The sequence below is a fragment of the Panthera onca genome, chromosome E2, assembly GCF_046562875.1.
Source record: "Panthera onca isolate mPanOnc1 chromosome E2, mPanOnc1 haplotype 2, whole genome shotgun sequence".
Classification (NCBI taxonomy): Eukaryota; Metazoa; Chordata; class Mammalia; order Carnivora; family Felidae; genus Panthera; species Panthera onca.
Genome location: NC_138353.1, coordinates 53,608,767 through 53,623,127, shown reverse-complemented (window position 1 = coordinate 53,623,127; position 14,361 = coordinate 53,608,767). Strand labels below are relative to the sequence as shown.

General features: G+C 44.9%; 2 long non-coding RNA genes across 2 annotated transcripts in view; one reads left to right on the top strand and one right to left on the bottom strand.

Annotated features, from left to right (window-relative positions):
• The window catches only part of LOC132690113 (uncharacterized), a 771,167-nt gene that overhangs the window by 238,337 nt on the left and 518,469 nt on the right, over positions 1 to 14,361 (top strand). The window lies entirely within an intron of this gene.
• Positions 158 to 2,697, bottom strand: LOC132691337 (uncharacterized). The gene is made up of 3 exons (XR_009615690.3): positions 1,927 to 2,697; positions 1,560 to 1,626; positions 158 to 763 (listed from the first exon to the last, which is right to left on the bottom strand). It is a non-coding gene; the product is annotated as an uncharacterized LOC132691337 (long non-coding RNA).

Genomic DNA, 14,361 nt, shown 5'->3' with positions numbered 1-14,361 from the left:
CAGGTTGTCAGGCAGAGTACTTTGAGTTGGAAGCCAAGGGGTCTGTGGGGTCTGTCACGCTCTCTCTGTCTTGCCTTCCCATTCCTTCTAAAATCAGTTGTGCAGAAAACCCAGTGTCTTTATGTATCCTCTGGCTCCTTTTCTTATTTCAGAATTTGATTCCAGTGACTTCTTGTCAACTCTCAGTATAGAACTACCTCTGGCTGGCTCTGAAGAAACGCCTTATCAAAGTTCAAAACTGTTATCTTGAGGAGGTCAATGAGAAGGAAAACAACATCTTATCAGCTGGGAGCCAAGTTAATGTTTCTCCATTTATCTTAGCCATAGACGGGGGTCAGAGGACTAAGGGGCATATGAGCAATGATAAAACCTCTGTGTACAACACGTGGCCTTACTTTGTTTTGCGGCTAAAGAGGCTTCTGCTTTGGGAATACTTTGAAGAGAAGACTCACTCACGGGGGTCTGTTCAGGGAATGTGGAGATCTTGAACATGTCACAAGCCCATCATCGTAGGAAGGACGGGACCCACCATCTTGCGTGAGCGTACCAGCAGCTGGATGTGGGTCAGGTGTTTTGTGGATGTAACGTGACTCGATCCTCCCACAAAGCGATGAGGAAAAGAAGGAAACCGACTGGAAACCTTGACGTGTGTATTCTTCATAAGGTCTCCGGAATCAGCAAGATTTAGGGTCGGATCCTGGCTCCGCGATCAATACGAGATGGAGGCCAAGTGTAATGGTTCTCCAAGCTTCCCTTCCCTTCCCTTCCCTGCAATTTGAGGTGATGTAAGTGGAGTGCTCAGCTTAAGGTCTGTTACATAGCAAGAGGTCCGTCATGGATGAGTCACCTTCACCGTCATCACCACCGGACACCTCGATTATGTCATTTTCTAGAAGGCTCAGTGAAGTGGGGCTTAGTGTTACTTGGCATGGAAGATGTTTTAAGTTATGCCGATGAGCCTTCTTTGTATACTCTTCCTCATAGAGAGGAAGTCGCTTCCTTTTCAAGTCTTTTTCAGTCCTAATTATCTGAAGGAGAATATCACCATTTGGTGCCCATAGGACTTCCACACCTCCCTAATGCTTGTTAACAAAGAGAAATCAGGCCTGAGGCTCAGAACGCTAGACAGGGGGTGGTCTCTAACTAGAAGTTGACAGTATGGCTTTTGTTATCATGTCTTCACGTCTTCTTTTTCTAGATGGCAAATAGTGGTTTCACACTCACAGTGGTATTTGAAGCATCTTACATAACATGATTCAGGGAAAGGCTAGAGTAGTAAATTACAAACAAGGAACGAACAGTGCAGATTGCAAACGGATATGACAAACATGGTGATGGTGCTACGTGGCTATTTGGAGATTGGAGGGCTGCCTCCAGACAAAGAAAGCAAAACGCATTAACGTTGGCTCTATGCTCAGGATTGTAGCGGTTTTCCATCTCTTCCTGCTTCTCCTGAAAAGCCTGGTACCGTGTCCCCTGCGTCAGAATCATCCAGGAGAGCCTAACAAACATGCAGGCTCCTGGCCCTGTCCCCATGGTGTCCTGGAACCAGCTCTTACCAGCTCACAGGTGCCGAGGGGCCACTTCTGTTCCCAGCTTTGCTCAGTGACGTCATCACATGGGAAGCTGAAATTTGCCGAAGTGAGAATACTTACACCAGGAAATCGGCAAGTGCCGCAAAGCAGGGGTTTCTTCTTCCTCTTCCTCTCCTCCTCCTCCTCCTCCCCCTCTTCCCCTCCCCCTCCTCCTCTTCCTCCTCCCCCTCTTCCCCCTCCTCCCTCTTCTTCCTCCCCCTCCTTCCTCCCCCTTCCTCGTCTTTCTTCTTCTTCAAGAAAGCTGGTTGCAAAATTTACCGGCGTACCAACTGCCCCTACCCCAAACCTGCTGGGGCAGAAAGTCTGGAAGGGCCCAAATATCCACGCTCACTAGGGTGCATGCCATCCAGGTGATTCTGCTGCTTGGTCCACATTTTGTAGTCACCGCTCGAGAGCCTCAGCAACCCTCTGGACCTGCAACTCTGGCTTTCGCTCAGCCACTGCCCCTGCTCCGGCCGCCTCGTCCCCCAGCCTCTGTGGCCGGGAGGGCTCAGCTCTCTGGAGGGAAAATGCTGCCGAGGCTTCCCTATCTGATGAAGCAGAAAGACACTGGACAGGGACAGAAAAAACACTCACTTAAACACAAAGAGCCGAAATAATTGCTGAGCAAATCTAGAAAATGACTGGCTAAGTAAATTGCTTTTTTGTGTGTCAAGTTTCTTGGAGTTTGCCCCTGGCTGCGGGGTGGAGGGAGAGAGCGGCTGCTTGCGAAGCCCGGGGCGGACTCGGAATCCCTGGCTGTACCTCCCCCGGGTTACACAGGCATTTCCTCCTGCTTCGGGTCACGGCTGCCTCTGCCCGCAGGACCCCTGAGCTTCCCTTGGAGGCTCGGGAAGGAGGTCAGGGATTACCGTAAGACACTGAGATCTCAGTCTGGAGTTGCTGTTGCGTTGGCTTCTCAAAGTCACGCTCTTTTGGTATGGAATTCAGATCAGCATACAGCCTGTGAAAATGGTGGTCTAACTTTCTTGCAGATAAAAGCCGTGGGGATGTCCCTTTCCATCAGTAAGCACTTAATACGCATTTATTGTGCTAAGGTGATTTTCTTAAGAACATAATCGCAGCACCCCAGCACGGGGAGCATACGAGGCACCGTCACAAAACCCCTTTCACACGATCACTTATTAAAAGCACACAACGAGTCTCTGAGGTACGTGTTCTTGTTCTCCACCGAGGAACAGAATTCAGCCGCTCGCCCAGAGTCACAGAGCTGGGATTCTAGGGCAGCCAGTCTGCCCCGGGGGCCGAACTCTTAACCACGCAAGTGAGGCTGCATCTCCCTGCCGGCCATCGGCGTTCCCTGCTTGAAGTCCCGTGACACAGATTCTTGCTCGTGGTTGTGTGGCTGAGACAGTAAGACTCAAACAAGTGAAGAGACTCACCCGTGATCACACAGGAAATGAAGGCAAGGGCTGCAAGGAGAAAAAGGACCGCAACAGAGGTAGACACGTAAGGATGTGACCATTCTGTCTGCGCAGGTGGTGCTGCTCACATCCACGTGGGACGGAATCTTCAGGATCACAAAGCTTGAGAGCAGAAGGGACCGTGTGGGGTCCCCGCTGAAGCAGCTCCCCCTCTGTCAGGCTCTAGCTCTGTGACCCTAGCAAGTCCTTCCGCCCAAGACTTTGTCTACCCTCTTGTAAGATGGCCATTATAACATTCGCTCAAGACGTCGTCAGAAACATTTAATAAACGAGCGTGCACAGCCCTTCTAGCAAAATTCCTGACAAAGCACGGGGGAAAAATGTGTTGTTATTATTATTTCAACCCAAAGCTGGATGTTTTTGTGAGTTTGTTATCGTGGTGATTTACAGGAAAATCCCTCAAAGCCTGGAGCCTGCCTGTCCCCAAGGTTAGTCCTGTGATAAGCCCTAAACCCAATCAGGGATCTCTTCCTGGCTGGCATCCCACAAACATTAATGAGAGAGGGAGAGAGGAAGGGAGAGGGAGGGAGAGGAAGGGAGCCGGAGAGGGAGAGAAAGATAAGCGGGGGAGGGAGAGGGGGGAGAGACACAAGGTAGGAATGTCCTGACCCTCCAGAAGAGGCTGTCTGGACCGCAGCAAAAGTCCGGCCAGGGCCCCTGGGCTGCAGGGAAGGACATGTAAGTCCGGCCAGGGTCCCTGGACTGCGGGGAGGGACATGTATTGGTTTTGTCTCCCCAGAGGAACTCTGTTGTTTGTCACCACCTAGTCTGACCTTAAGGTTGACTCACTTGCCCTCACACAGCAGCAATCTCCACGCAGAGCCAGCTGGGGATCAATTTGATCTCAGAGCAGTCCCTTTGGACCAAGAGTAAACTCCCCTTTCCTGTCAGAATGAAGGCTGTCTTGTCTCCCGCTGGACTCAGTAGACATTTTGGTTTCAATTTCTGATCCTAGAATGTCAGCAGTCGTCCAGATGTAATGCAAGAAGCTGCCTGGGGCTTCTTTTTATTCTGATTTATGTTTTAAAATACTTTAGAATATTAGAAGTGCAGTAGTTGGCGATTGAAGACGGTTCAGAAAATACAAATAAGCCAAAACAAGGAAAAAAAAAATGGAACTACAGATCCTCCCTTCCATAAATGTAAGCTATAGCTTGATATTCTTAATTCACTTCCAATTCTCTTATAAAGTAAGAGAATAAATAAAAAAAACTATGCAATGCTAAGTGGTTAAACCTGCTGGATTTCGTTGCTTCCCAAATGCACATGGACAGAAATTGGGGCGCTTGCTTTGAAGTTTGAAAAGGAAAGAGCTGCTCCTGACCTCTTCTGAATAAAGGAAGACAGGGAATATTCGTGGCCTTTGCTGGGGCCCCCAGGAATGGCACATTCCAGAGTCTGAAAGGAAGCAGTGAGGAGCCCCGAGACTCCTAGTCCAGATTGCCCGCCTTCCTAGGAATGAGCGGCAGCAAGGACAAAGATGGACGTAGGTCTGCCAGAGGAAGGCTCTTTGCCACCCACTGATCCACTCCCTGGGCTTTCTGATCTGCACAGAGAGAGAACGGGGAAGTCCGCTCTCACATGTCGGCAAAGCTGGCAGCGGGGAGGAGGGACGGGCCCGCCAGCCACCCGTTGGCAACGCTTTGGTAACATGACCGTGATTCAAGGCCCAGGCTCCTTTTTTGCAGTCCCAGGATTGCCGGTGCCTTGCAAATGGAAAGGTTCACGTTGGCACAACCGGCCCAGTTTCCAGCCTTTGAGTAGCTGCAACCACAGCTGAATTGCCATCAGGAGATGGCTTGGCGATGGTGCCACAAGAAAAAGCTACCGAGTAAGTGAAGCGGCCTGGTGCCTTCACCTGAGCCTTCCATCTCTGCCGTGAGGAGAGCGTGGCCGGGAGGTCTGCACGTTGAAGGCTTTTTCTTTTGTCTTTCCTACTTACTGTGTTGTGGGGTTTGGAGACCGTAGAATGGGTAAGTCACTTGAGTTACTTTGCCTCAGTTTTACCACCTGTAAAGTGGGAATGATGTAGGATCAACGGATGCTGGTGGATGTAAACCACCTGGCAAGCTGCCCTGCTGTTACCCAGAACCATTTTCTTTCTTCCTTTCTTTTGTTGTGGTTGTTTCTACATAATAACGGGACCTAGTCGGTTACTCTAAGTTCTTGCTGCGATCAGAGGCCATCCAGTCCCATTAAGGTGACCCTCAGCCTTCAACTGAAAGCAGTTTCTGGCAGTCTGTGTCCGAAACTGCTCCGTTTGGTTCCTGATTGTGAGAACCGCTCCAACTTCCCAGATCTATAGGGGAGGTTGAATGGTGGGATAATCCAGCAGAGGAGATGAAGGGATCCCAACTTAGATTACTGCCTCTTGGAAGGGTCCACATGGTGAGTAGAGACTGGATATACCTTGTGATCTTCACTTCTGCCTCCCAGCTTGGTAGATATCACGCTTTCCTTGAGTCCCATCGTGTGGGGGAAACACACAAATCTAAGAGAAAATCTTAGCATCTCCTGAGAGAGGCACCACACTCAGACCTGACAACATATGACTTCAATGGAATACAATCTTATGAATCTCTCAGGTTGTGTATCATTTCTGAGAAAGTATTTATTAGCAGGCATTGAAATTATCAGGAGTTAGTTTTAACCCAGAAAGGAATATATTTTGCAGGCAAGCAGAAACACTTCAGCATTTTTTATTAACTTCAATTGACGTCTAGGGATTTGATGGTTTTCTTAAAGAAAGCTGGTTGGAAAGCCCAGCCATTCGTGTGTAAACTTTCCCCATTAGTCAGGCTGATTGTTCATGGACTTGCCCATTAACCCACCATTTTCTTCTTGCCCGAAGCCCCCTTTGTGGCCCTCACAAGGATATAGATCCTCTGCTCGTATATGCAAATGTTAGATCAGTCGATTCCTTCAAAAGCACAGATGCCAGTCTTAGCTACAGGGAGCCCAAGATGGTCGAAGATCTGTCTTCTCATTCTGTTTTCAGTCCGTGTTTTAAGGCAGCATTTTACAAAGTCAGGGACTTCTATTCCCGGAGGGACCTTTCCACTTTGGTACCTGTGGTCCAGCTGGTACCTAGTAGACAAGGCACTAAATAATGTGATCACACATTGTAAGATAATTATTTCCTTTTCAGTTTTCTTTCACTATTTCTGAAGGTGTCTCAGCGAAAAGGTCAGCGTGATGCTGGTGTAAATTGTCAGTCCCTTTCTAGGCTTGCCAATTTTAGCAAATAAAAATATAAGACACCCAGTTAAATTTTTCAGATAAGCAACAAATATATTTTTAGTATAAGTATGTCCCCAATACTACATAAGCCATACTTACACAAAGAATGTGTTTATCTGACATCTGGATATCTTGTATTTTCTCGGGTACTTCCGGCTCTTTTTGATTTCTACTAATGGCCCCTTTTCTTTTAAAAAAAATGTCTTTCACGTTTGTTTATTTTTGGGAGACAGAGGGTGAGTGAGGAGGGGAAGAGAGAGGGAGACACGGAATCCAAGGCAGGCTCCAGGGTCTGGGCTGTCAGCACAGAGCCCGACCCGGGACTTTGAACCCACAAACCATGAGATCATGATAGGAGCCAAAGTCAGATGCTTAACTGACTGAGCCACTCAGGCTTTCCTACTAATGGCCCCTTTTTAACAAGCATTCGCAGACTTCAGGCTTGAGAGCTATGCTTGGCAGTGACGTCTAGTTAAAGTTTAATAACAAGATTTTGTTCTCACAATATTTATGTTTACACATACCTTGTAACTTAGGAGGAATAACTCCAGTTGTGTATTCACAGTAGGTCATTTAAAAATAAAAGGTGACTGGGTGTTGTATGGAAACCAATTTGACAGTAAATTTCATATATTAAAAAATAAAAAAAAAATCTCAAAAAAAAAAAAAAAAAAAAAAAAAAAAAAAATAAAAGGTGATTTTTAAAAGAAACTTAAGTGAAGACCAAAGCGCGGAGAGATGAAAACGTGTTAGTACAGAGTGAATTTGAGTGTGGGCCAGAATGACTGAGGATGGGACTTGCTTCCTCCCTTTCGTTGTAGTTAGAAGTATGTTGTATATAAGCCTGGGGTAAAATACAATGCGTGCTACAAGTCCGAGGAATCCACAGCTCTCTCTGTGAATTCTTTTAATACGGGAACATAGAGAAAAATCCCCAATTGCCGTTTTTGTTTCTTGGTTATCCTGAGAGTCAATGAGACTGGACTCCGAAGTGAAGAGATGCAAGCTTTTGCTCAGATGATTTTCTCACTTGGAACTGTTTTCTCTTTCTTCCCAACTTCTCCTAGTTCAGTGGTTTCTGCCAGTGTAGGGCCAGAGCGCTGAGTTCATGGGGAGCATGTCAGAAACACAGATTTTTCCGGCCCCACCTTGGACCACCAGCCTCTGTGTTGACAAGCTCTCCAAGTGATTCTGATGTGCCTTCCAATTTGAGACCCTCTGTCGCAATGCCTACATCGAGTCACAGCTACAAAGCTGGGACTGCTGGCAATGTCCTCTCCCTTATCGGAATATCCAGAGCAGTTCATCTGAATTCCCTTGTTTTTTGTGGGCACTGCAGTTTTTTGCAGGCAGTGTCTGCTGTCCTGTTTCACCGTGAGCTCCCTGCGAAGAGGAACGTTATAGATGGGTATCTAAAACTTACTGAAGAAATATCAGAACTCTTTATCTGACAAGGGGTTTTTAAAAATGCATTCCTAAGAGGTCTTGAACATAGGGATCATTAAGAAAAAAAAAATCACTAAACTCTTAATAGCCGTACCTTGGGCTAAAGATGCAAGCAAGACAAGACACAGAAGAAGCCGTGCAAATGGCTAAATATGCAAAAATATTCAGTTTCCCTGGAAAGTAAGTTAAAGCAAATTAAGCTATGAATAAAGCCATGTTAGCTATAGAATTAGCAAAGATTTAAAAGTGGTAATAGGTTTGGCAAGAATGCAGAAAAATAAGCACTCCTATAAAGTGCTGGAGGGAGTTTAAGTTATACAATTGATATGGAAAGTAATTTGGCAGGATGTAGAGAGAGCCTAAGCAAAGGTCATGCCCTTTGACACAGCCATTTTTCTTCTTGGGGAAAAGTCAGAAATGCATATGAATATTTATACACAAGTATGTTCATTGCAACATTATTTATAAATAGCAAAAATGTGGGAATGGAATGCATGCCAAAATGGTTAAATAAATTATGTTAAATAGAAATGATGGAACATATGCAGCCATAAAAAAATAATGTTTTCAAAAGATATTTAATGACATGGAAAGTTGGTGTCTTATAATGTTAAGTTAAAAAAAAGAGCAAGATAAACATTTATATATACAGTATCATAAGAATTATGTTAAAAATGTGTGTGTGAACACACAAAAGAAAATAGACCAAAACGTGGGCAATATTAGCTCTGAATAGTAGGCAATTCTTTTACTAGAAGATGCTGGGTCCCTTTATTTTCTTCTAGACTTTGTGGCATTGGGTAGACAACTGGTTCAACAGAACAAAAATATGTACCAAAACAGATTCACATATATTCAGTTGGTTTTTATGGAACATCCAGATAAGCATATAGAAAAAAGTAACTCTTGATCCCTACCTCACGCCATGCTTAAAAATTGATTTGAGATGGGTCTTAGACTTAAAGGTTCAATCTAAACCTTTCTAGAATAAAACATCGGAGAATATCTTCAGGACTTGGAGGTAGGCCAAGACTCGCTTTCGTGGGGTGGGGATACAGGTATGGGGAGTCCCCAGGGTTAAATATATCTGTCCCAAGTTATTTCAGATTTCGTAACCTTTCAGATAAGTGTCACAGTTTTGTCTCCTTTTCTTTTTCCTTTCCTTTTCTTTTCTTTTTCCTTTCCTTTCCACCCATTTTCTCTTCCCTTAAAGGATGCATCTCATAGGGAATTAATTGTTTGAAAAGAATGGGACGACCTTGCTGCATAGCACCAAGAGCCCCAGCTTTGGAGCCAGGCAGACGTGGGTTTAAGTACGAGCTCCTCTTGTAGCAGCATGAGCAAGCCACTCAAGCTCAGAGTTTCACAGGGTCATTTTACCAGTTAGGCAAAATCATGTGCATAGTGTGGCCAGCACATAGCATAGTGTCTGTCACATTATAGGTACTCACACATCTGTTCCCTTCCCTCATCTCTTTTATCCAGGCACAAAGGTGGCCATCTGCAGGCTGGTGTGCGACACATGAGGAAGTAGTTGTTAGGGTACAGGTTGTGGAGTCAGGCCTTTTGGATTGAAGTCACACACACTCCCTGAATAATGGAGCAAGTTGTATTTAATCTCTCAGTGCTTTAGTTCCTTCATATGCAAAATCCTGAATTAACCCAGAAGGTTGTTGCACCAAAATCTATATGAGATGCTTAGCACAGTGGCAGAACACATAGTAAGTGCTCAAGATACTATACTAACGTATAGTAAGTGCTCCAGTACTCTTTCTGAAGAAGGACCATCTTCGGATGTTAAATAGCACCCCACTCTGATTACGGGATAGAGGGAATAGTGCTGAGGGCTTCAGAGGGCTGTCTGAGTCACAGAGATGCCTCCACTATTCAAGGCCATATTCTCTGTATTCCCAATGTCAATTAGATGCCAGAGTACATGCTTCTTGGAACCCAGAGCAACACCAAGGTTGTTCTACTTAGCCCAAGTGACAGCTGAATTATGAACATTTCTCATGTCCTCAACTCCAGGTCAGGATAAATCACACTCTGTTCTTCGTTATTATTTTCATGGGGTCTGTGACACGGTCTCTCGAAATCATGTGGTGTTGAAACATTAAGACAAGTAACATCTGTGGGGAAAGCCCAGTATCAAACCAGAAGCCGAGTGTTCTCTGTCGGCTTCATTGCCCAGGCTGGGGGGGAAGCTATTTATAGAGTATTCCTTATTTATATCTGTGTGATGGCAACTTTGCTGGCTCCGAAGGAGGAATTATGAGCAGGTACATTGTCTCTGAGTGGCCTCTCTACAAAGAAAAAAGACTCAGTGGATATCCAAAAAATCAAAGCAAAATTGAGTTACAGCTCCCACGACTCAGAGAGGTATAGAAAAGATGGTTTGTAGCTCAATGATGAGTAAGAGTTATATTCTCTGCACTCTGGGCAGGGGGATGAAGAAAATGCCATTGAAGGTAGGGTGTGCTGCATCCTGGCAGCCTCAGGGTCCCTGAGAAGTGCTAGATTCTACTTGTCTGATGTGAAGAGGGTCATCAGTTCAGCCAGCAGTATTCAGTATGCACAACTACAATGGCATGGCCCAGAGAGAGGGCAAAAAGACTTTTCTTTGATGGTGAGGACTTACGCAGTCATAACTTTCACTGAGAAGGATGCATGTTCATAGATGAGTCCACAAAAACACAAATAACCCTCTTGTACTTTCCAATTATCCTTCATAAAGCCCGTCATGCATGTAACTCAGACCTTGTGTTTATATCTAGTACCATTCCTGAATATAGGAGATACTCAGTAATTGACCAGTCGCTTGAACTTTGCCCACAGGATATAATACTGCCTCAGAGGGCATTGTTTATTATTTCCTTCATTCCCTTTCCAAGAAGGTGGTTAATTCATGAGATCCTAGGGAAGAACCTGGGTAAAAGGAAATCATGAACATCTCACTGGTGCTGTAGAACAAGTTAGACACACTGGGGTCTTCTTAGTTAGGAGTCTTTTGGTTCCAAGCAACTGGAATCGGCTTTACCTAGATGAACTCGGGAGGGAAAAGTTTGTATTATAAGGCTTTGGGGTAGAACATGATCTTCAAGGGCAGGGAAGGAGCCACTGTTGGTCTTGGGTTTAAATCCAAACATGTCATCAGGACTCTCCCAGGTCTTGTCCTTGCTTCTCTCTATGTATCTAGTCTTCCCCTCTTCCTTGCTGTAGTCTTTCTTTTCTAGCAGGCATGACTGAAAATGCCCACCCACACGTCCACTCTCAAGACCAGACAGACCCAAGCTGAGATTTCTTTGTATCTGTTCTGTATTTTCCAGGGAAGAGACTGAAGTCCTTTTGGGGTCACATACCATGTGCCTTTTAGTTCCTTTTAGCCAGGGGCCCACTCCTATTGCCAGATGGATAGAATGCATGGGGCAGGACAACTCCCAGCAGAGATACTAAGCATTGTGGCTTAATTGGTGGGTATTCCATTTGTGATTCTAAAGCTTCAAGATGGCCTGTCCCTTCCCTAGGAATGTCAGAAAGGTTTGAGAAAGGATCTGAATGTCCCAACAAAACATCCAGTATACATCCAGTATACTTTCTTGAGTATACTTAACAACAAAACATACAGTATACTTTCTTAAGAGGCTAATGAAAGATGCTACTAAGATAGGGGACCCAGAGGGTAGCCTTGTAACACAGACAATTCATGCTTAGGGACAGAACATCCCACCAGTTTGTCCTTGGGAATATGCGCTTCTGTCCACCTTCATGGCCATTACCTTGTTTGAAGTCCTCATCCTCTCCTACCTCAACTACTTGGTAGCCTGACTATTTGCCTCCCTACCTCATGGACTCCCTACTCTCACTCCTGTCCATTTCCTGAAGTGCTTTCAGAGACCAGGATTCCTAAAATTCAAGCCTGGCCATGTCACCTTCACTCTTGAAAATGTTGATGATTCTAGTAGCCCTAAGAAGTCCATATGCTTGACTTTACCCTTTAAGATACCAAATAGTGATTTGGGCCTCACTTCCTCTTCATGCACATCAACCAGAAGGTATATCTTAGGTTTGTCCAACTCAGCCACCAGGAAGGACGATAGAGTCAGAGCCCTGGATTCAAGTCCTCCTTCACAGCTAACTAGCTCTGTGACAGAGGGCAAGATATTTAGTTTCCTCCTTTGTAAAATAAAAATTAAATATAATACCCACACATAAGTTTGTAGGAAGAACTAAATGAAATAACCTATATAAAGTGCTTGAAATAATGCCTGGAATATGATGAGTATGCAGTAAATACTACCTATCATCATCATTGTTAGCATCATCAATAAAATTAACACCTTGTTCCAACAAACCATCGTTTTGATTCCTAGACCCTCAGCTCTCATGAATTCCAAATTTTGTTATATCACTCATTTCTCTGAAGCCAAGTTGAACATATTCTTTTAGTATGGCCAAGAGGAAGCTAGGAACTGTGGATATAATGAATAAAACGCTGCCTCATTTATGAGTCCTCAACCATGTCTTCCTCAGAGGCACCTAAAAGATAAGAATAAGTGTTTTGTGTTGTTTGTTTTTTAAAGAAATAATGTTTTTTTTCCTAAGTAGAGTGGGTAGAGCCTTCTAGTTCTTGACCTAGGACTGCTCACATAGGAACCCACAGGCAGAGGGCTGGGCCCAAGATGGCTGCCACTGGGTCTCTGGAGCACAGGGTCTGAACTGTAGCACCTAGCTTGCCTGCACTGTCACAGGGGAAGGATGTGGCAGCCCTGTAATTCGTTCCCAGTGGAAATAGAACATCATTTCAGAGATAAGGACAACAATGGCTTTCTATCCAGTGATAAATTACTAACAGTCGCATTATTTTCCCTTATTTATATATGGGTCTCTTTATTGAATTTAGGGGGAGATAAATAAACGATCTGCCAAGCGTCTGGTTAATATTACTTCTCAGGGACTCGTTTTAGGCCCAACTAGACTCCTACTGATAATATCTGTAAGCTTTTCGGGAGGGAGAGACATAACATTTGTTTCTGACAAGAACCCTCTGTTTGCCTTATCTGTTTCATTTGAGAGGCCATCGACCCCTAGCTTCTTTGGTTAAAACAAACTCTTTCCAGCCACGGAGGAGTTCTTGAACTTGATTCTCGCCACACAACGTGACAGGGTGTTGTGGCTGCAAATCTGAGGTCCTCTGTCATATCCAGTCAGACTTAGTGCTTCCTGTTGGCCACCAGGAGCCAGTGAGGGACATAGTCCTGAGTTTCTTCCCTATTGCATCGAGACAAGGATTCAGTTATCCAATTTGTGTATTCTTTCCTGGTAGGAATTGAGAGTTTCTTTTTCTTTTAATCACAGCATTTACATTTTTTTTTTTTTTTTAAATTTAAGGAGTTGTTGATACACATTGGTTTAGAAATGCACAGCTGGTCTGTGGCAATGAAAATTAGCCCTCGGCCACAATAAAAAAAAACAAACAACCCTAAGTTTCCACCAACATGCTGCGATAGGGCTGTAAACTCAGAGACCCTCTTTATTTTCAAGATGTGCCATTCTAATGTTCTGACTCTGTGTACCATGTTGAAGGCGTTTTTCTACATGGTCCCGAGGAACCTGTGCTCCTTCTCTGCTGGCCATTTCAGAGGCAACAGCCTCCGAGAACCTTTTTCTGATCCTAGGCCTGTGTCTAAACAGCTAACTGCTCTGTTCTACGTTGTTGGCACCCATCACGCCGCTTTGCTGTGTTTCCATACTCCTCATTCCGGGCAGTGAGTTCTGGACGACGGGCCGCCACCTCTCTGTATCTTCAGGGTTTAGTTCAGGGTTTGGCATGGAATAGGTGCTTAGTAAATATCCCTAGGCCCTTGTGAACCCTAATGGGACAGTGTTTCTTTCCCTGGAGTGCTGGTCTTCGTTTTCTTTCTTTGGCTTCGTTTATTATTTGAGAAATGCATCTCTGTCTCACCAGACCTTAAGTTCTGTAGAAGCAGAAGTTGTATCTGTATGTATACACCATTTCCCCGATGTCTAGCACAGTGCCTGACATTTAGTTGACGCTCAACATATGATTACCGAATGAATGAATGAATGAATGAATGAATGAAAGGCACTAGGGCTTCTGATGCAAGGGCTGTGCCTGTGGGGCGGTGTCACAGTACCATGTAAGTACCACATAGAAGAGGGCACATCTGAGTCAAGCTTGGTTCACATTCCAGCTCCAACACATCCGTTGGGGAGAGACACAATGCCACAACAACAAGAACAAATGTGTCTCCATTTCATCATTTGCCAACGTGGGAAAAATCTTAGGGATGTTGATAAGAATAAATATCCAATGACTCTGAAAACTTCTACTTCACTTAGTTGCACCATTCTGATGGTAGTGACTCTCTGACTCGTGTCCTAGCCTTGAGTGCTTCCTTGAGCAGTAGTCAATATGCAGTGAGACAGGCCCAGGTGAGGCTCAGGAAGAAGTTCTGGTCCTGGGTGACTCTCAGCTTGCAGGAGCCATGGTACAGAAATGAGAGAGCCAGCTGGAAATAAGAGGCTATGTTGCTATGGCAACAAGATCTGTCTCTGGTCCCTTCAACTGTGCATATTCCCTGGTGAAGGCCTTGAATGGGCTGTCGTTGTTTTGACCATCAGTGGTTCCTTTTTCT